The 21,366-nt window shown below is 40.8% G+C and overlaps 1 protein-coding gene across 9 annotated transcripts in view; it reads left to right on the top strand.

Moving 5' to 3' along the window:
• Positions 1-21,366, top strand: part of LOC310892228 (uncharacterized protein) — a 421,439-nt gene that overhangs the window by 255,998 nt on the left and 144,075 nt on the right. The window contains exon 1 of one of the 9 annotated variants that reach the window (XR_014577961.1): positions 4,340-14,599. The exons of 7 other annotated variants lie outside the window; for them this stretch is intronic. The gene's annotated coding sequence lies outside the window, so the exon portion shown is untranslated. Of the gene's footprint in view, positions 1-4,339; positions 14,600-14,792; positions 14,920-21,366 lie in introns of those variants that run through there. One more of the 9 variants, XR_014577962.1, reaches the window with a different exon arrangement.

The following is a 21,366-nucleotide window of genomic DNA, read 5'->3' as shown; positions in this document are numbered from 1 at the left end:
ATACCTGAATATACGTATGCATATGCAGCAAGCCTTTCAGTCTCCAAGGTGCAGCGAATAATTATTGTTGTCTTGTCCTGTGACATGGGTAGCAGGTGACATGAAGATACTGGTTGAGAACACAGAGTTTCTTAACCCCTAGTTGTGCCTCTTACCTACACATACATCCTTCCTGCTTGAACTCTCCAGTATACTTCAGGCTCAACTTGAACTGCCTAGCCCAGTGATGGAAAATAAACCCTTTTTGATCACTGTATGGGACTGTTAGGAGATTAATGTGAGAAGAGGGAATGTAGCCGCCAGTCTTCCTGCCAAGATGGCAGGAATGCCACTTTCATGCTTTCCAGCTGCTCTTTGCTTAGGCCAGTAGAGAATGAGTTGAGCTCACTCATGGAACCCAGGTATGCAGTGCTGCTACCAGTGCCACCAAATAATCATACATTAGTCACTTCATATTGTGTGTGTTCAAATATGTAGAGATGTACAGTATGTATAGTTTATGTATAAATATGTAAAAATATACAAGTGTGCCTACATGCATCCAAGGGAAGCACTGGCATTTAGCATCTGCAGTTCTAATGGCCTGGGGGTTAAGCCTTGAACATAATTTAAATATCCGTAGCAGTCCTTCCTTCTTCTCTGCAAAAGGACCATGCATGTTACATGTCTTTCATGCAAATTTGATCTTTCTAGACACTTTTGAATATTAGGACCAGCACTTTATTTGTCTTAAAGAAACATGAGTGTTCTGAGCCAGCGCTTTCTATGATAATGAAAGCATGCTTTAAACACAAGAAAGATTCCCAGTGATCCAAGTTTCTAACAGTACTGTCTCTGACTGATTTCTTATTATGTTCTTGAGCAGATCACATCACCCATTTGCCACTGTTTTTCCATCTGAAAGAGCCATTGTGAGCCTTGATTAGGTAATAATTGGAAGGATCCTTGCAAATGGAAGCTAGTTGTGAAAATGTGTGAATAAATATATAGATATATGGTCTATAGACATTCTGATGAACTTCACCTCAAACAGCTCGATATCTGTGAGCTTTAAAAAGCAGAGAAGATATCTGTAGTATTACATTGAGTTTTATTCATTAAAAAGATGTTTGAAATACATTATTCTGTTTAGTTCAGCAAGCATTCACCAGTTAAGTGATGAGTTATGGCCTTTTTTATGGGACCAAAGCACAACAGGAGAAAGTATTCTATTTTCCTTTTCCAGTTTTTGCATTGTGACCTGACATTTATGTATATTGCATAAAGCAAATTCTGAGCACTGCAGCTTCAATGACTTGGGAACTGACAAATATTTTTTGTCATTTTTACTTTCTTACTGTCGTTTTCTAAGAAGTTAAACATACTGTGCTACACAGCTCTTTCCAGATAGCATAGAAAGGCTTTGATAGAGAGGTTAGAGAAGGCTACACCGTAACTGTTTCTGTATGTCCAACTTTTCAATATAAAAATAATGCGTACCTGAGTATAACAGAAATGGTTGTGTCTGCTTGATTGTATCTTTAGAAGCCTAATAATCTAAGCAATGAATGATATGATGAACCAAGCATACAACAAAAACTTCCTTTAAATTACTCAGGTCTTTGATTCAAGAGTCACTTTGGTTGAAATGAGTCAGTCTTCCTCTTGCTGGCACTGGGAAATTTAAGAAGAAAAGCAAAAGAATTCCTCCAGCATAACAATACCACCCATTGTAAGTCAGTGCCAGCCAGAGATACCAGGAAGCAAGGAGCTAGGCCAAATCAGCACTTATTTGTTAATTCCAGGAATGTTTCAAATATTTGAGGGCAGTTTCCGGACAGAGTGATGATGGCGGAGGGTTCTGGCATTACAGTTTGTCGGGGCATGATGGATCTTGTCTTTGAATCTGTTCACATTCAGGCACTCATTTCATTGCACTTTAAGTGATTGTCCTTCATACTGTTCCAGCAGAAGTGGCAAAAATCTGAATGGATAAATAAAGCAAACAGCCCTTCATCAGAGCCCCATCTGAAGGCCGAGCTCATTTTACCTTTCTGTCTTTTTGAAACTTAATTTTACATCAGACCCAGAGGTCAAAATGCAGGCATTGCAGTTCCGGTGTGCTCACCTAGCAGCTACTGTATTGCTTCTACTATATTTTTAGTTCACTTTTAGGTATAGAGGGAATTCATCTTTATCATTCCTTATTCCCTTGCTGTCCTAGTGCTTCTTCATTGTATTTGTGTTACAGATTTATCAGGTCTTTTGCAAGGACCTCCACTCACTATGCAGACATCTATTTTTTCAAGTGGTCCTCTGCCTTCATTACATCTGCTTAACTCACAGTTATTCTGCCATGCCAAGTCTAGTACTCATTTCCTTGATTTCTTTTCTATTTTTTTCTCCCATTTCTCACAATTCGAGTAAGTCTCTCACCCTGTGAATTGAATGCAGACATAACCAAGTGAAATTCTATGACTTATATTACTTAGGAGGTAAAACCATGCTACTTGGACAGACTGTTGGAGCTGTAAATCTTTTAGTTTGTTCATTTTGATTCTATGGATGAGTGTTTCCTTCTGACCTCTTAGTTGCATCCAGACTTTTGCAGAAGCAATGTTTTATATCTTGATATGCAAAAAGGATGCATATACAGCAGTGAGTTTCCAATCTTGATAGCATAAATTCACTCAGATTTTTTTTTTAATGTAAATAAATTAGATTAAATTGCAAGGAAATCTGTAAATTGCAAGAAAAAAAAAGGCTGAAAAGAAAAATGTTCATTTATATTTTACAGATTATTGTTTTCCAGTCATAGTATTTGAGCATGTCTCAAAAATTCATCAGGCAATGCAGCTAGTATCTGTCATGAATTTATGGTCTTGTTTGGCTTTTGCTTTTCCTCATCCTGCTTCTGCTTTTCCTCATCCAGCAATGTGATATGGTACCCAACCTACAAGGTTTTCCATGCTGTTTTGTTAGAGTCACCATGCCTTTTCCAAATCTGTTTCTAGGCTATTAACTGCTTCTGATCTGTCCTGTTTACTCACTTATCTAATTTTTTCCCCCTAATTCAGTGAACGTAGGTCTAGCATGCTTGCTGGAGACACAGGTCTGAATTTCTTTAAAGCAACCTTTCTGCTGTGATGTAAGCAATATTCTTTTGTTCTCTTTTAGGCATTCCAGGTGTTAGATTTAGTCTCGTAGTTTTTCAGACCTGGATGAGCAATGTTTATCATAACCTAGTTTTATGCTGAGAAAATTGTTTCTTGCTTACTTTTTTTTTTTTTCTCTGAAGCCTGATGGAATTTGCACCTTGTTCCACAAGGTGGTCAAGAATGACTGTTCCCCAGTTACCAGCCTGGTCTTGTCTTCTCCACTTCTCCCGTTTCAACCATCAAGTGTAAAAATAAGGTTAAGATTAACTGTTACCCAACAGCGGTCTGCATTGCCAAGCAAGATAACAGAGAAAAACACAGCTTCCTTCAAGTTCACAAAATTACTTGAGCTTGGAATAATGCAAGAGTGCGGAGTTCAATTCCAAGAGGAAAGCTCTTCAGCAAGTTCAGGTTGGCCTTAGAGCTAGCCAGAAATGGTGGTTACAGTGAATCCATTCTGACACAGAAAATAGTCGCAGAAAAAAGAAAAAAAAAATTAAAACTGAGAACAGCTATAGTTTCATATTTTGGGAGTGGTGGGGAAACAATGGATGTTCATTGATAGACTGTTGGCTCAATAAAAAGTAGGGATTCATTCTGAATTTATATGGAGGTCAGTCTGGGCTGGCTTTCTTGTTCCTTGTTTCTTAACGTATTAACTGAGCGTGTAAGAAAGAAAAAACACACAACAAGCTGCATTTGCTTTCTGCAAACTTGCAGTGCACCAGCTGTGAGAGGGTATGCATTCCTGGGGACAAGCAGTTTTTGTACTCTTTTCTGACATGCACTGTGTAGTTACATCTTCAATCAGTAAATGTATGTGTTTTTAATATATATATATACACACACATGTACATATATATCATTTAAGTAAATAACTGTGGAAGGGAGGAGAAATAGTTATAAAAATAAGCATTCTGAACAACAAACAGGCTTAGTGTACAACTAAAGGAAACTTGGAAGAAACAGGCCTTCATGAAGGAATAACATTGTTGAAACCATATGTTTTCCATGTACCGGGGAGACTGTTTTAATAGTTTACAAATGCATATAACCACAGAAAGACTAAAATTAGTCAGTGCTTTAAAGGGCTAAAGATTGACACAAGTCATTCCAGTCAGTAAAGCACTTCTTTTCATCCAGATCCAGTGAATAAACTTATGTGACTGGGCTGAAGGGAGGTGCTGGGGGGGCGGGGGGGAGACACATGGTGTGTCTCTGGCTGCGGGGGGGGAGGGCATGGTGTGTCTCCAGCTGCTGCAGAGTTGTCCAAAACTTTGCACAGCTAATTTGCTAATTTGCAGTGTCCAGGAGAAGCATTTTCTTCAGGCATTGTGCCTGGTGGGAAGGATGGTGGGCTAGACCACAAGTAACCTGAGTTCTGTCCCTGCTCTGCCACTGGTATGCTAAAAGATCTTGAAGAAGGCATTCCTCCTCCTTGTACTAGTTGTGCCATCATAAATTAACAAATCCCTCTGTAGTCTAGACTGCTTTGGGAACAGCTGATGAAAGGTGGCGGCTAGGAGCTTTATTTTGCCAACCTTTTTTCCCAAAGTTTGTTTGAACTTAGTAGCCTAAAGCAAAACTCAGGTGAGTCTCTATAGCCTCCAGGGTTTGTGCTGAAGCTGTACAAAACCTTCAGTACTGCACGGTATCGTTTTAACAGCTCCAGGGTTACTCTGAGCTGGGCCCACCTTCATTAAAGGGGTTTGTAAATCTCAGCAAATCTTTCATCGTCTGATCTGAATTATGAACTGGCAATGAAACCAAGATCTTCTGTTGAGCTGTAAAGGCTTTATCAGTCTGTGTAGCCCTGTCTCCACAAAAGCTTAGCTGTCTTTCGGCAGTGCTCTCATGGCAGCTTTGCTCTGCTGCATGTCCTGTTCAGTCTTCTGTTCATCCCTAGATGAGCTTCATCCCAGGTGGCTTCATCCTTAATCGATTCTGGGCTGTGTATGACAGCTGAGGCATGCACAGTGATGTCACCCTGTTCTGTGATATCACAGGCTGAACGTGACCCGGGTTCCTCCATCCAGGATCCCTTGTTCCCAAATGCAAAGTAAGGGTGCCCTTCCAACCCACCTGGACATCTTTCTCATCATGACAGCTGTTTGCATCGTGGTTTGAGCTACTTACAGAGAGAACTAAGTTGCAGAGCTACACGGCAACGTCAGAGTTACAGAAAAGCATGCTTCCTAAGTAGCCAAGTAGTGACTCTATGCTCACCTGACAGATTTTCATCCCAATGGCATTTGTACAGAGTTTCAAGTCTGTAAGGAACCCACTTCTATGTTAGGAGCCTTCTATACAGCCCTTGGTAGGAGCAAGCTTAAGAATAAGAGATTCACCCAGAGGAAAGGAGGAAAGTGGTTTTGGTCCTCATAGATAGGCCTGGCACTTTACCAGAAATTTGGACCAGATCTGTGTCGTTTTGTTTTTTGTTTTTTTTTTTTTTCCCTTGGTGAAAATGCATTAATGCAAACAAACCTGCAAACAGAAAAAAATTTACTAGACCTTCTGCGTTACTAGAAATCCTCTCCAGGTCTTTTACTTTAAAACATGGTCAAAGTGTACCTAAGAAAAAGTCTGTTGTTGTATTATTTCCTTTAATGAAGTATTCCATTCAGTGTCTGTCAAAAACAGTCACATGGTAAACATTGAACAGAAATTTGAAATGTTAAAGGAATAAAACTCTTCGGGGAATAAATTATTTTTACAAGTGGCCAATATAAAATAATACAGTACAAGTCTCTTAAAGTAGTAATTGATAAAGGAATAAAACTGCTAAAAGAGTATATTTTTCATTCTCTGAAGCAAACTGTGCAATAGCACTCAGCAGTATTTAATCTCCAGGGGCCTCCAGAACAGGCACAAAAGTGCACGTAACTTAAAATCGACAGGAGGGCTCTTCCACCAGGTCTGTGCTACCTACTGCCGGCTGTCGACAGCCACGTTACAGCAGCAGGCCTGCTCACTCAGCACCACCACAGTTTGCCATTCCCAGGCTTTTTTTCTTTAATCTGGATATTAAGCAGGTAATTCCCAAAACATCCCAGTGAAGTGGAAAAACACGATTCTTCTAGCCTGCCGTATGGGGAAACTGAGATATGGAGAGGATAAAGCCTTGACTGAGGTTGGCCTGTTTGTTCTGACATGTAATATGGTTGTGCAGGGCCTCCATCCTTCCATGGCATTTTAACAACCTTTTTAAACTGTGGTTTCCCTGCGTACTACGAAACAAGATTGCTTTGGAGTTACAGCTGTATTGTAACTGGGCCCTTCGGCTTCCTACAGGGCGTACCCAACTCTCCGTATGGAACCAAAGTATCACATTCATCTTGGTGGCTGCCTAATTAAAGAGCTCTTTCAACGTATTGTAGGGCTCTGTGAGTGGGCTTCAAAGGCTGACCTTACACAGGCAAAAGGAGAGCATCCCAAGGGGGATAAAATTATCCTGCTACGTGGCTAGAGTGCGATTCTCATTTACCTTAGAAATCGGTCTGTCCCAGAAACGTTTTAGACTTTCATTGAGGAAAAGAAGAGAATTTTTTCATTAGGTAGATATATTCAGAGAGATTCTTCCATGAAAAGAGCGGGGAAAAAAAAGTGGGGATTTGGGAGAAGGCATATAAATGACATTTCATATATGCTTGTTATAACTTGGTGGGTCTGTGAGAGACCAAGTGATGTCAGTTCGTGCAGGCTTAATCCAGTGATGTCCTCTCCCTGAGTTCTCATCCTATTTTTCCATCCACAGTTCAGACAATCTGCCCTGCAGCACTTGTTTGTTCTTCTTGAGATTCGTCACACTGAAGCAGTTGTATGGAATTAGTTGCTTGGTTTTTTTTGTTTGTTTGTGGTTTTTTTTTGTTTGTTTGTTTGTTTTACTGTACCTGTCAGCTGGTTTTTGGTTTGGTGGTGCTTTTTTTCTTTTGCCCCTATTTCTCTCCCCCCAGCCATAAGCTCATTCTCCATGAGTTTAATCAGAAATAAAACCAGCTTTTATCTGAATAGTCTCAAACTTGGGTATGTTTTAAAACTGAGTCCTTTTTAATATAAAGTTCACAAAACTACCTTCTGCAGCATTTCTGGTTTTGGTATTCCTTACAAAAAAAAAAAAAAAAATAACTATGAGGGTTTTTTATTTTTTAATTCCTGCACAGTTTACTTTGCTTAGTTATAGAGAAAATGCAAGAAACTTTGACTGGGTAAAAATAACAGAAGGTAAAGCTGCTTTTGGAAATCAGTAGACTTTGTAACAATCTACATCATGGAGTATACTCCTTGCATCATGGGGTATACTCTCCTAGCCTGTTCATTGTAAACAGACTGCATTAATTTCAAGAATAGTGGCATACTCTTATCAACAATATGGAGATTGTTTCCTTTTATAATCCACGTTATCAGTTACAATTTTCTCTCACTAATTATTTCAGGATTGAAATTGTTATACTTTGTTTGAGACCTGGGGATATGAAATTTAAAAAAAAAAAAAAAAGCCTTCAGTTTTTCTCTTTTTTAATGGTGGTTTTGATCATATAGAAATAAGGAAAGGAAGAATGAGAATGAATTACAGCATTTCTAACATACCCAATAATATATTTTGTTTCTGCCTCATTTCAAAATGACCCAAATGAATGTTGTTTAAATTTGGCTTATTTTGTAGATACCCTAGAGAGCTTGGTAATAAATCAAATGCCAGATAAGTTAGTTCAGTAGTTTCAAAGTGGTCCGTACGCATAACATATGTAGACTGAATATCACTTGTGCCTGTACCTCACTATTTTTCTCTGTTGAGATCTCTCCATTCTCATGGAAACCAACCACTGATTGACAGTAATGCTGTGAACTTCCATTTATTAGCTAATGTGTTTTCACTGACTTTTCATGAAAATAGGAGCAGAGTAGAGCATTATGGAATATTCATGGAACAAAATTCCAGAGAAAGAGGTCTTAGGGTCAGGAGGAGGGAGGGAATGGGAAACAGATGCCAGATTGCCTGTAGAGAGTCCAAGCATGTGTTTTTGTTTGTAGCAATGATGCACATGCCTTTTGCGGGTGCAATTATTGCTTCTGCCTTTGAAAGTTTCACCATAAATCTGTTTCTCAATCTCCCTTCATTTTTGACCCAAATTAACCTCTTCTCCATACAATTCTGTTACTTAACCTCAGTTTCTCTTGGGAATATCTGTACACGACCATGCTGTAGGTGTTCTCTCCTGAATTTCAGAGATCGCTCTGAATTCAAATCCATTTCTGGACAGATTTAATTAATTAAATATTTATATTTTTTCATAATCTGCATGCACTGGATTTTATATTTCACTGAGTCACTGCAGTGAACAACACCACACGAGTGAAAAAAAGACATTCGCCCTTTATTTTTGGTCTCTGCCTAGCATCCAGCTTTATGTGAAGGCATATGATCTGCAAGTAGCTGAAAACTGGGACCTAGAGTATTTGAATATCCATTTAACATATCGTGACACTTTCCTTTTAATCTATCAAACACTTAAAAATCTGATTTCTCTTGTTCTAGCAATAGCTTGTCTTCTTTGAGTGACACCTTGGGTCTAATGAAGCTGACTGCAGGTGACTCACAGATAACTGCAACAGATGTGGGGTGAAAGCTTTTAGCAGCCGTGCACCTCCAAGTGGGAATTCCCCGCCCGTCATACCTGTGACATTGACACTCTTCTATTTTCCCACATCAGGCTCAGGCTTTAGCACGGACCTGACAGGTTCAAAGTCACATAAGCTATGCCTTGTCTTGGAGTGTTTTAGAGAGGAGGGAGTTAAGTGCATTAGCATTCATTAGTTTTGTTTAGGAAATGGACAAAGAATTGTAACTTAATATTCTTGTACTCTAGGGAGCTTTGAGCCTCCTATGAGTTTTCTAACTTGGGTTTAATCAGTGGGCTGGGATGCTTGCAAAAGTGTTTCAGCTTGCTGCCAGGTGGTTAAATTCAGCTGCTAGTCATGCTGTATCTTACTGAATAGAAAATGCACTAGTTCTAAATGTAACGTAAGTTGCCACGAACAGCTGTGTATCAGAATACAGAGCCACATCATACTGTATACAAAGTCAGGAACTTCTGCGCTCTCTCCTTCTGAAAAGCGAAGCTGTTCAGTAGCTCAGAAGCTTGTTTTTGAGAGAACTAGCACATTGCCTATGGTTTTCTCTGCGTGCTTGAGGCGAGTCTCCTGTAGTACGTCCTGCAATGTGCAGGACTGATGCTGGGAGAGTAAGAGCTGCGGAATATCTTACAAATGTGAGCCCTGCGGTACAGGATAAGTCAGGGAGGGTCAGATGGATTGGCAGAGTTTCACGGTTTCTAATGTGCTGCCCACAGTGGTTTGAAATAACTGCAGCCTGTATCAGATCTGTCAAAGCTGAGTGGTAGCCTTCAGCCCACGTGGTGCAACCAACCAAATGGGGTCGCTCACTCAGGATAGCTAGTTGTACCAAGGGCACTGTGAGCTTAGTGATTTCCAGCCAATATCTCTCTGCAACACTATTTGTCAAGAAAGCCATTCTTTTGAGCTAGAGGTGTGTATCTGGGCCCTCAGAATGGAAGTAATTTAAATGCATATATATGTATTTTTATTTATTTTATTTTATATGGGGCGAAGTTGCCTGAGGCCTGTTTATTAGTTAATAACCCCCTCCAGGTTACCATCTCTAATCTTGTAATGAAATTGAGTTAATAAATCCAAGATATTATTAAATAAAGTAAGTATTTAATATTACTTGTCCTCTTTGAATCCAAGTTGCAATACAACAGAATTTCATTTTATAAATAACACCTTTCGTGCTAGCACCACAGGGCATGATTCAAAAGAATCTAAATAGAACATGAATGCTGTAATCAAATGCAGACCCCAGGAAGGCAGATTAAAAAGGCATGTTGCTGGTTAGCGCAGCAGACAGGGTAAGTATAGCGGGTCAGAGCAGAAAAGCTAGTTACAAAAACAAGGGCACAATCAAATGAAAATTGTTTGCGTGCCCACTCCAAACCATGACTGACTGCTTCTGTGTCCATGACCTATTTTTTTAATAAAGGAATATTTAGAGAGGCTGTTACATTTTAATTGCTTTATACTAAACAAGAAAACAACAAAAATCTCAACCCTGTGTTTGCATCTGGAGGACACTAGTAGATTATCTATTTATAGATAGGGATGCTACATCTGGAGAAGACTTTTCCACTAGGTTTATCTCATCTTTCTCTGTTTATCTCTCGTCTGCTCTATCTCTCTTTGCATCCACTGCCAAAGCTTGTGTATCTCCTCCTACACAGAGGAATATACAGCAGAGGGGGAAGCTGATGGGAAGTGCCATGAAGCTTACCTTGCAGAGATCCTTCAAGTGTTCACTTTGGAGGACAGGATTGACAGGAGCGAAGGAGACTTGTCTCTAAATCCTTGGAAACCCAGGAGTCCAGAGATAGCCGTGCCATGGTATGACTCCACTTGTATTGCTGCCCAGCCTGTCGCATGTGTCTGGCTGTGTCGCCCGTGTCATCTTGCTATCTTTTCTCCTCGAGGGGGATTACAGAGGTGGAGCAGGGGTTAATGGAGCAAAAAACAGAGTTAACCTCCGTGTGTTTATCAGCAGCTGCTCCCGAGGTCTAGTCTCAGTCTCTAGCTGTATGGAGAAATGAGGGGAGAAAAGTCGTGTCTCCAAGCCTCTGGTGGGTTTCTTCCCCCTTTCTTTGCAAAGGTGTGGGAGAGCCCTTGGAGGCTTGTCCTCTCTAGGGCTATATAAGGCAGGCAGAGAAACCCACAGGTTGTACTGTTGTTCTTAAAAGGATTCTGGTTAGCTCTGTGTTTGTGTGTGTAGAACTGCATCCAAACACATTTAGTGTTCAAGAGCTAACAGCCAAGTCAGGAGGGAGAAATAAAACCATGATTATTTTCTTTATATATACATGTGTGTGTGTACACATATGTATATATCTATATCTGTGTGTGTAACACTGTTATGAATATTACAAAATACTACGTAGATAAAGCATGTGTTTTAGGTGTCACCTAATTAAAGCTTTTAAATTACATTAAATTATTTGAAGTCAGGTCCCAAGAAGGAACGTCAGTACAGTTACTGTGCCGAACTACATAAACGGTGAAAATATTTCTGTAGGCAGTCTGATACTTTTACTTTAACAGGTAGGATCAAACCAGCCAAATGCAAAATAATGAATTGCAAAAACTGGTCTGTAAACACTCTTACAGAAAGAAAAAATAAATAAAATCTTCTGGACTGGTCTGCTGTACTCAAGGTAAATGAAATATTTAGTGATGGCAGCAGCAAAAAAAAAAAAAAGAAAAAAATGAAATATGAGATCTTGCATCCCAAGTTATTAGTGACCTGTTAAAAGACAGGCTGAAAAGTGCCTTTACCAAATTAAAACTTTGAAAAAGGGCACAAATGGGAAATGTCAAAATAAAAAATCGGAGGAAAATGATTGTCCTCCTGGCTCTTATTATTTTGCAGTTCTGAGGCAGCGGCCACTGTTAACGGTAGCGAAACAAGAGCGGCACAATTCAGAATCTCTCCTGAAGTCTGTAATGGAAATAGTCTGTGCTGACAGGCAGACAGTTAGAATTTGCTGAGATTTTGATCACAGTTGTGTGATCTGTTTGCTGCACGTGTGTTTTTTTGTTGTTTTTTTGTTTTGTTTTGTTTAGTCTAATTTTTTAGAAACCTCATAGGCTTATTTTTTTTAATGGAAGATTTCATTTGGTTCTCTGCTCCCTGTTTTTATAGTTCAGGCATCCCTAATGCTTAATGATACTAAATAATCAGAATGCCAGAGTGCTTAATTTAATGTCTGCTATTGATCTCTAGACTGTTTAGCAAATGACTTATTAAACACAGAGGGCCATATACTGCCTTCACTTTCATCTATGTAAATCCCTTAAAGGCAGCTTAAGTTATTGGGAACCTAAGGTCAGTTGATCAGCCTGCTAATCGTGGTTCGTGCTTAGAAATGGGGAAGGTTTTACTGGGCATGGTCAGGAATTATTTTTTCAAATTCTGCTCCATTATACTCTGTGCACTGCTGCTCTCTGAGCACCTCATTCTCTGGGCACCTCTCAGTAATAAGGTTTCACTTGAAAGCGCTTGAAATTTTCTTAATTATCTTAAATATTCCTGGTAATGCTAGTAAACATATTGGTAGCGAGAGGTGAACGACGAGCTGACCCAATACATGAGCAAAACAGTTCTTGTGAGATTAGATCGATCGGCTGGTGGCTGCTCAAACAGAGCAGAAGCCATTGGCTTCTGGGTCTTCTCCCTTTTTGGAGAATGGAGTCAGTTATGATGCTGTCTTGAAGCGCTTCACAGGGATGTCAGGAAGTGGACACTTGCCTGTCCATGGATCCCTGTGATCTGAACACGTGCTATGGGCTAGTAAAGCCCTTGCCAAGCTTCTTCTTGAGGATTTTTACTGAAATATCCGAGCACAGGTAACAAGCTGCAGCTATTAGGCTGCTAAACTGACCTTGGGTTTAGGTCAGTCATTTTACTGTGAATAGTGTTGGGCAGAAAGAATGTTTGGACTCAGATTACGTGTTTTTAATTGTTTGATTTTAGCATGTAAGAGCCAGGTGGTCAAATTTACAATTTACCAGTCAGTCTGGTATAATCGAGTTGAGTTCCTTCCTTCTCACAGCTCCTCAGGTGTTGTATGGGTGATGTCACTTTGATTTTTCTGTCTTAAGAAATCTCTTGAAAATTCTTTTGTTTTATGAAGATCACCTTGGTATTGTAGATCTAGAAATGCTTTAACAATAGCTTGCCCAAAAGATGTGAGCCTGAAAGAGCTGTTTTATTATAAATTTTGCATTAAATACTCTCAAGTTTTTCTTTCAACTGTACTTCCGACTTAAGCATATCTCTGCCTTATCCACCTGCGTTCATAGACTGATTGTTGCTAACAAAAATCAATGACAGCATTGCTTCGCCAGCAAGAACACACAGATGTAAAGCTAATTAGGTTAAAAAACAAGTTTTCATTTGTGTCTTGTGCATACAGTAGTCCTCAGGTATTCAACAGACTAGGGATTTTTTTTTTTTGAGATTTGGGACATTGAGATCTGGAAGAGGTATGGATGAGCACTATGCACACTATGCATTGCAGCTCTGTCTCAAATGGAGGAGTCCCCTAGAAACAAAGTGAAAATTGGGACTGCCAAGACATTTTCAGCATCTCATGATCTTTTAGTCTTTTGTCCCCCTTCTCCTTTGAAGTGAGTCCTCTCCTGCTGTACCCTGCTGTTCTAGTCATGACCCAAAACATAGCATTGCCAAGCATCTCGGCTCTCATCAGCAATCTGTGATCTTCTAATGCTGTACATGCCAGGCAGATTTAATAAGCTCCCTAATAATGACTTGTAGCATACTGGTTTCTCATAGACTCAGGCCATCCCCCCATTCTAGGTCTCCAAATATGCTTGATAAATTATTTGAATTACGCTTTCTGTTGCCATCTGTGGTTCCTCATAAAGAGACTGCTATTTGCCGTGCATTGTGCCAAATCACGCAATAGTTTTTGCAAAGCTAGGGACTGTACTGAAATCACCAAATTCATGTCACTTGTGACCTGCAGTGCAATCCGATGTGAGCTTTATGTAGGCGTCAGTTCCAGCCTTGTGAGATGAGAGCGAAGGCAGAAGGTCTCCAGCCCATAAACCTCAAAAGGAGGTGAGGGAGAAGAGTTGTTCATGTATGTATTTAAAAAAAAAATGCTTATATATAATGTTCTTATAGCTATGCATCATAAAATGCATAAAGAGTTGGTATTATATATATAAATAGACAAGGACACACATATATGTGCACACACACATGTATACCGTGACCTTCTCCTCCTTCCCCTTGCCTTGAACTTCCTCCCCGAATCTGTCCGAATGGTGAGGCGATGAGCAGTTCTAAAGAAATGTAGCACTGCGTGAAACCTTGGAACAGTGACATCTGTTGAATTTGGACAGTTTTGTTTGTCTACTGGGAAATCGCATGAACTTACCAATATATTTTTTTTTTATTCCTAAAGTTTGTGTTGCCCTCCCTCCCTCCCTCCTCCCCAGTAAGGGAGGGCAGCTTCAGGAGACATGGCTGCTTTCTTGCCTTCTGGTGCGGTGTAAAGTTTTCCGTCGAGAGACAATAATGTACATTCCTCTGGCAGGACGGGATGGATTTTTTTGTTTCTCTTGCTGTTGTTTATTTATAAGACATTTCCTCTTGCTTAGTGGAAGTTTGATCATAAGAGGCTCCAGTGATTTTCCTTCCCACCTCTCCCCTCCCTAATTTCTCTGCCTCGGCACTCGCTCTGGAACACAGTGAACTCAAAAAGCCCATCAGCGCGGGGCGCGCTTAGCAGCCAAGCCTTGCCACTCTCCAGAGACTGTGAGGTGATTCTCCTTCGTCACCGCTTGGACCAGGAACCACAGCCCTGGTGAGTGGTGAGCTCCCAGAATTTGATGTGTCAAGGCTTCTATTCTCGGTGCCGCTGAGGCAAAGCAGGAAATAAAGGGTTTTTTGTTGTTGTGGTGGTGTTTTGTTTTGTTGGTTGGGTTTTGTTTTGGTTTTTGCTTTGCCTTTTTTTTTTCCTTTTTTTTTTTTTTTTTTTTTCTCTTTTTAAAACAAGATCGGCAGCGACCATAGAGGGATACGGAGCTGGGAGCAGCCGAGGGACGGGAGCTCCGGGCGGGGGGCGGCTGCGCCCGGTGTCCCCGCCGCCACCAGCGGGGGTCGGGGTCGGCAGCGGCTCCCGAGGTGCGGGGGCTTGGGGATGGGGGACGGGGGGGAACAGGGGGGGACACATGGGGGACGACGCCGACGAGAGAGGGCTGGGCGAGCTGGGAAAGGGAGGGCATGGGAGAGGGGGGAAAAAAGCGTTAATCCTCCACTTGGAGTTTCTGTCTGGCAAGTTTTCATGCCTCTGTGTTCTGAGCATTTACATTATGCTCTGAATACCTGATTGCCCAGCCAAGCAGAAAAGAAACTCTACAGTGGATGCATAGTAAAAGAAAATGCTTCTGCGGAAGCCACCTCTGGGAATAGGAAGAACTGGTTGGTTTATAGGCTTCTGGTCCATTTGAGGGGGAGGGAAGGGTTGCATTTATTTTATTTTATTTTATTAACTCTCTCAATTCCTTTCTTTTCCCTTTGTATGGGGAACTGGCAGTCAGGAAAAAAATGTTTTCTGGAAAACTTCACCTACAAAATTTTGGATACTAAAGAATTGAGTATCTCAACCAACATCGAGGAACTTGTGCAGTTATTTCCAGCTGATGGATAGGGAAGCTGAGGCACAGAAAGTGAAGTGATTTGGTCGAGGCCACATGGGAAAGCCAGTGAAAGAAAAAGGAATAGGATGTGTGTCTCTGCTTCCAGGCCCAGATTACTCAGGGTTTCCTTTTGTCCTCTCCTGCCCAGCTAAATGTATCACTTCTGTAAATCTTTATTGCTGTAGTGGTAAAGAAGGCCAGGGCAGCGCGTGGGTTGTTCCATTCATCTTTTATCATCTCCCATGTTATCTGAGTTGAAGAAATGAATCATTTCTTGACTAATCCTTTCTACTGTTAACAAAGTAGGCATATAAGAAACACAGAGTAGCAGTCAAAATATTTGTATTTTGAGGTGTTATCCTGTTCTTTGAAACATGTTGTCCCTGGCAAAAGAACAAAATGTTTAATGGCACCAATGTATCTCACATGTGGTATTAATTAGAAGGTGTTCTTCTCCACGTAGCAGTGCTTTTGACTTGGATTCATTCACTAGGTGTATCAACAAACACACATATCTGACCCCCCTGGAGATACCCCCTCTCCAAACACTGCTGTTCACCTGTGACACACAGAGGAAGTCAAGTCAGCTTTTCCCTGGCTTCATCGCCAGTGCAAATTGTTAAGGACAGCATACAAAACCTGGCTTTGACCAGTCTTTCACTGGAGTTATCGGAGGTTTTGCCATTGACTTCAGAATCGACCTCAGTGTCAGATGAAACCCAAGCCACGTTAAAGTACTTGCTATTTCTTATAACCAGTAAGTAAAGCCATGCAAGACTTGGTGGTTTTACTGCTTGGCAATTTTTGCAAATATTTTCTTTGGTCGTGATCCATGTGGGGTTCTCAGTCCTTCTCAGTGTTTCAGTTTCAGCCTAACGTTTAACTAAGCCCAAAAACTGTAGATGGAGCATAGACAAAACCTCTGAGTTTCCTCTGGGTTTACATTAGAACCATAGAGAACTGTGAACTCCTCTTTTTTTTTTTTTTCTTTCATCTACAGACCCATAAGTTGACTGTAGATTTCCTTCAGCACTGAGCAGCGAGGGTTAGCTCTTTCTCTTGGTGCACTGCAACTGTGGAACCTCTCCCTGAACCTAAACTAAATAGCTACTTCTTAACAAAACCCACAATTAGGCTGGCCAATTCCCTCAATAAAGAGTCGTATGCACACACAGAATAATCTTTACACCCATCGAAGCCCTAATCCAAATGGTTCCTGCTTTTGACTAAATGGATATTAAGATCCAAAGTTGGCATTTGCATCACCTTTTTACAGTGTACTCAAAGAAGCTGACAGATCAGAACATCCCAAACTTTCAGGCAGTTCACATCACAGGCAGAAATATAATGGATTTTTTCTTTTCTCTAAATGGGCTATACTGAACGCCCACACACACTTTTGGGTCTGATCTTTGAAGCTTATCTCTGATTTACTTTCTCCCTCCAGGCAGTGTAAGTCTGAAAGACATAAGTACTTCTGAAATGGAAAGTTCTCAAAGCACAGCGCTAAATGTCTGAAACTTCAAACTTCTGCCTATGTAACACTTGTTCTCTGGATATACGGTAGTCAAGGGCTGTCACTCTGGCGACTTCCACCGAGAAGGCAAAACAATGTTTTATTTCTTTTTTAAGAGTCTCTGTGTTGTTCTAAACCTCTTGGTGTTTAAATTATTTAATTAATGTATTCTGCAAGTCTCTGTGGAGGTAAAGGAACTTGTCTTCACTGGTATTTATGTACAACAATGTGGAGAAAATCAGGAGTCTTTCTTATTATGGTATAAGCTGCTTATTGACTCTAGTCCAAGGTTATAATGGTTTGTCTATGGTCTAAAATCATTTGGGTGAAAATCTGCAATTTCAAATCATATTTTAACTGTCTGTTTTAACGCTCTGGGACAGTAAGATGATAAGCTGTCTCATTAGTAGTAACTTCTTTGTTTACCGTGTAATAGTTTGCCATAGTTGCTTTAGAAAATCAAAATTAATATTCTTTTACAAATGCCCCGTTTGCCTCTACTGGCAGCCATTTTAGTTACCCTTCCAACCGGTAATCTCAAAGTGTTGTACAAGTCCTGCTGAGTTAAACCTCCCCTTGTTACCCATAGGTAAGGTGGGGAAGGTATCATCTCCTGCCTGACACAATCAAAGAGCGAATGGTAGTCTTTCATTTGCATTCAAACCAGCACACTGCTTGTGTTTGATGTGATGTGTTTGTTCTGTTGACTGCATCAGGCAAGAACGTAGCACAGAAAAGGCTGTGATGATAAAGATGCACAGTTTTGTAGATACTGGAACAAGAACTTAAGCCATACTGATAATCAGGTTTTACAGTGAAAGCAACTGCTTCATTTTGAGTATCTTGCCCCTTTTAAGGTATTCCAAATGTTATTGATTTTTTCTTTCTTTTTTTTTTTTCCAGAAGTCAAACAATGGCGTATTTCCTAGGGCCACAAAATTGAAACAGCACTATTTTCACTATATGTAAATCAGAAAAGAAAGTGAAACTTGATTTGAAGTCAAATAAGAGGGAAAGTTATGAAAGTAAAAGTGATTTGGGGGGACGGAGCTAGATGATCTTTAAGGTCTCTTCCAACTCAAACCATTCTATGACTTGCAAGTTACCTAGGTGAAGTGGCCACTTACCACTGATGGTCAGCTCCAAAGCTGTGTTGTTACATGGAGCATTAGAACAGTTAACTCATCATCATAGCTGAAGGTTAAAGGAGTAACAAGGTGTATGAGTTGTAAAATGAAGGCTTTTCTTACTGACCTGGGCAGAGAAATGGGTGTGGATGAACAGTATAATAAGAACAGAGGGAAACAGAATAGTATCTGGCAGATGTGAATCTCAGCTCTGTCACTCTGTAGCCTTTACTTCTATCTATATCTTACTTGCCCATCTGTAATGTGGAAATGTTATTTTCTGACCTTATGGGACTTCTTCGAGGGAAGGGAAAACTTCTTCCCATTTAGCGATGCTCAGACATGCTTTAAAACCCTTTAAATCCAGTGCATAGATCTCCCTGGTGCTGCATTGTTTGTTTTTCCCTCTGTTCATGTTTCAAGTTCCTAGAATAGACACAAGTTCCAGAGCTAGCATGGGTTTATGCTGCTGGCAAAACAAAGCAGGTGCAAATTACGGTGGGAATGAAATAGCTAGTGCTTTGAGGCGGTGGAGTGCCCAGTTCACCTCAGGGTATGTGTCTGAGTTCACAAAACATGGCTATCATGCACACCCTGATTCATTAGATGTGTTATCCGGCAAACAAGAAGCCTAATCATATTTTAGTGGGAACATTCTTATGATAAACTCTGCTTTAGTGAAACTCCATATATAGTGCAATTTCTCCCGGCCGCGTATATTACACGGTGAAGAAAAGCTACCCTGCTGCGTATCAGAAGGCTGTAATTTCATTTAGGGGGTCTATTGACATCGTAAACTGCGAGAGCAGAGCTCAAGTGGCTATTTAAGTCATAGGAACTTCAGACTGAAATTACTGCCTGGCAGTAATTGCCCCTCCCCGGCGGGCATGCGGGCCCCTATGTACGTACTTAATGTTTTCATCCGTGTGCCTATAAATAATACATCTCTTCCATGGCCCCTGAAGAGAGCGGTTCCAAAATACGGGTGTTATCTACCCCCTGTGCTGCAGGACGCAGCCCAGACAGCGTCCTCTGCAGCAGCCAGGGAAGGAGCGAGTGTCCCAGGCTGAGGCGGTGACACTCGGTGGTGGGACGTGATGCCCGGTGCTCCAGAGCTGTGCCTCTTCCAGCTCCAGAGGCACCCACATGCCGTGAGCAGCAAGAGGTGAATGCACCTGTGCTGGCTGGTGAGGCTGTTTGTTGCCATTGTAGCTGACACGTCCGACCTTTACCACTTGTACGTCGTAGGTATCCAGCCTGGCACACGCGAAGATAAATGTGCTGTGCCACCTGTGATCCGCAGGGCTACGGCACGTCTCCTATTTATACCGTGCCTCCCTCAAATCCCTGTGCACAGCCCCGGGGTTGGTGTGCCACTGGAGAGATGGTGGTGGTGGGGAGAGGAATCAGTGCTGCCCCGAATCTGTGCATTTGGGGAGCAGATCCAAACCTGCCAGCAGCAGTGCCCAATACACCTGAGTGAGAATTTCCTTTTTGTTTTCTCATGCACAGAGCAGCAGTCACGTGGACAGAAGTTCATGTATTTCACCCGCTTGGGTTTGTTTCAAGAAAAGAGTGAAGTCAGAAAGCGTTTGCGTTTTATCAGGAAAGCGAGGTTAACCATTCATTATAGCTTGTCAAGAAACCTCACATTTAAGCCAGGCACGGGAAGGGACTTTCAGTAAGGCTCTGGACAAGGATCGTTAGGATCATGTGCCTTATATACTAACTTAGGGATTTTAATTTGTATATCTAAAAACTGAAGCGTATCAAGTCCATGTAAATTTTCATCTTTGGTTCCCTTTTTTTTCCTCTTTTTTTTTTCCAGATGGTGGGAAAAAAGTATTTTTTGTACTCAGTGTGTCTGAGACCTTGGGGTGCAAGAGAGGTGTTAAATTGCTACTGGGAACAGAACGAGTATTTATTTATTTTCTCTGAACCAGTCTGTCCAGTCTTACATTGCACTTACCAGAATAATTGTTCAGCACGTTAAATTATAAAAAAGTACTCGGTTATAACATTAGTGTTTCCATTCTTCATCAAGAATGCTTTATTTTGGTTTTGGAGCTTTTTTTTTTTTCTGGAAAATCGATTAAACCACTGCCTCTTCCTCTTAAATGCCACCGTCCTGTGAATCCTATGACAGTGGTATGGCTTACAACGACAGCAGTGTTGAAAGTAAATAAACAAGGTTTACATAGTTATTAGGCATGACAGTAGTAGGACAGACTTTTCTGGTGTGAAGGGAGGCTGTTCATGCTTGCATTTCATCTGAGTTTGAGCAATAAAATGCACTTCTTAGTTTGGCTAGACTGTTATCCTAGAGAACATGCATTAAATATTCTTTAGGAGTCTGCGAGAGCAGCTTACGTGCATGCACACAGTGTAAATGGGAGAAGTGAATTTTGAACTCTGTGTTGCTGACTACAAGGACAATGGATGCAGATATCAATAGGGTCTATGCTTTTTCTGACTCCGTTTCAAAAAGAACTAGCCAGGTCTTTTTTGTGCCATTCCTTACCCACCTTCCTCTCTCCACTTTATTGACTTCTGAACCTTGTTATGACTGATGTTTTTATGCTGGCTGTGCATACTGCAAGTGGGAAAAAAAAAACGAAGTCCACAAACTGTGGATAACAGCAGATCCCACAATACAGTGTAATCAAAATAGGATGGTGGATGCCAAGACTTAGAGTTCTCATGGTCCTTATCTCTGTATGGAATAACTGGAAGTGGTTACAGTTTCCTTCATTTAGTATAACTGAATGTATTGAGGGCAGCATATCTTTAGTGAGATATTGACTGCCTGATGGCATGTGTCCTAATTTCAGGACGTGATGTCCTGGCATGAAGATAGGGTAGCCTTTTGTCCCACTGAATCCTGAGTGTCTGAAATCTAAAGCTGTGTTACTGTATTGGTGTCTGTCCAACAAAGATGTGTGTTCTACTTGTAGCATGTGGAAAAATGAATAAAATATCTAAAGTTAAAAAACAATTCATAAACACCATATGCACATACATACTGCAAGCACAACTTCTCTTTGAAAATATTACAATGGGACACCCTTCCAGATTCTGGTTGCAAAAGACTGCAACTTAATTTCTTCTACAGGTTTTTAGTCAAGAAATACTGCTACAGAGTCTGTTTGCTTTCAAATCAGCAAAAGTATAATAGAATAGAGAGTGTTCTCTAAAATGAAATATCAATCTGTCTGTCTAATGTTTAGGAAGATATCAACCCTACGAACTGGTAGGTGCCAAAAACTAATTCATGCTTGGAGATACTGAG

The sequence above is a fragment of the Anser anser genome (genome assembly GCF_964211835.1).
Source record: "Anser anser genome assembly, chromosome: 1".
Classification (NCBI taxonomy): domain Eukaryota; kingdom Metazoa; phylum Chordata; class Aves; order Anseriformes; family Anatidae; genus Anser; species Anser anser.
The sequence above is the reverse complement of the archived record's forward strand: the minus strand, read 5'-3'. Positions and strand labels throughout refer to the sequence as shown.